We start from the raw sequence: 1,190 nt of genomic DNA, 5'->3' as shown, positions 1-1,190 counted from the left end.
AACAGTTGTTACTGCTGAACACACACACACAAAAAGACATTTTGAAGAAGATTGGGACGCAACCTAGAGGAATTCTCAGGTTCTGATCTGACCCGATTCACGTCATACATAAACTCAGTGTGCATAAATTAATTCTTAATTCCTTTTACTCGGATCAGTTTGCTCCTTTCAGAATAAACACAATGGTGCATCAATGGCTGCACACTGGACACTTTAGTGTGTAGTTGTTATTTTTGCAGTTCAGTTTTTTTCAGAAATGGCACGCTTCAGTTTGGTTATATGCTCTTCTCATTAGTAGAATTTAATCTGACTCCAAAAATGCAAGCACCATGAAAAATCATGCTAAACCATTTTATCAGTATATCAGTTGAAATCCCTGGTCATTTCTCCATGCAGTGTGTCTGAAATTGCTGTGACTGGTCCACCGGGCCTCTTCATATCACAAATGGAAATAGGCCAGAATTTCCAGAGCTCCGTCACGCTGTCCTGGGTCAGAGGTCCGAATCCGTTCACCCATCTGCTGTCTGTTTGTTTCGCTGCAAATACTCCGAGGTAGTCAGGAATCAACTTGAATTCTTCATAAAGCAAATTCACAACTGACAGCTCAGTTAAACTCTTCAATGTTTGTTTCACAGCCTGCAGTCTAACGTCAGGTGCATATGGCTTCAACGAAGTAAGATTGTTTTACTCCTTTTCTGTGTTTTCCTCTTAGTATTAAAAAAGAACTGGCGATGGGAGATCAAATGCCAGTAGTCTTTATTTCATGTAGTTTTACTCTCTTTCAGCGCGAACAGACCCTTTGCCACCCGGAACAGGTAATATATCCATTTCCTAAGTATTACACTTCTGCAATTGTTTTCAGCCTGTACTGCTTAGTGTGCAGAATCGTTTAGCAGATTATTGTAAATCTCCGGTGTTGTATTCCTAATCTAACATTGTACATAACAGTGACAGGCATCCATAATGAAATCAGAAACAAACTAAAGCTTTATTAAAGAGCACATGGACACTAAACACACAGCAGAACAGAGCAAAAAACACCAACCAAAACATGCGGTCTGTTTTTCATTTGTGTTAATTTGTAAGAAATATAAGGTTAATGTTTTGAAATCTCCCCTGACTCATATTATTAGTATCATATTATTATGAGTCATACTGATTAATAATTTGGATGCAAATGATGTCACTGT

General features: G+C 38.3%; 1 long non-coding RNA gene across 1 annotated transcript; it reads left to right on the top strand.

The window, feature by feature from the left end:
* Positions 1-23: 23 nt before the first annotated feature.
* On the top strand, positions 24-823 carry LOC107656939 (uncharacterized). The gene is made up of 4 exons (XR_001630619.1): positions 24-79; positions 397-552; positions 636-673; positions 786-823. It is a non-coding gene; the product is annotated as an uncharacterized LOC107656939 (long non-coding RNA).
* The last annotated feature ends 367 nt before the right edge of the window (positions 824-1,190 follow it).

This window comes from Sinocyclocheilus anshuiensis, unplaced genomic scaffold (genome assembly GCF_001515605.1).
Source record: "Sinocyclocheilus anshuiensis isolate Anshui unplaced genomic scaffold, SAMN03320099.WGS_v1.1 scaffold4445, whole genome shotgun sequence".
Lineage (NCBI taxonomy): Eukaryota > Metazoa > Chordata > Actinopteri > Cypriniformes > Cyprinidae > Sinocyclocheilus > Sinocyclocheilus anshuiensis.
Note: the sequence above shows the minus strand (reverse complement) of the source record. Positions and strands in the feature narration are given on the sequence as shown.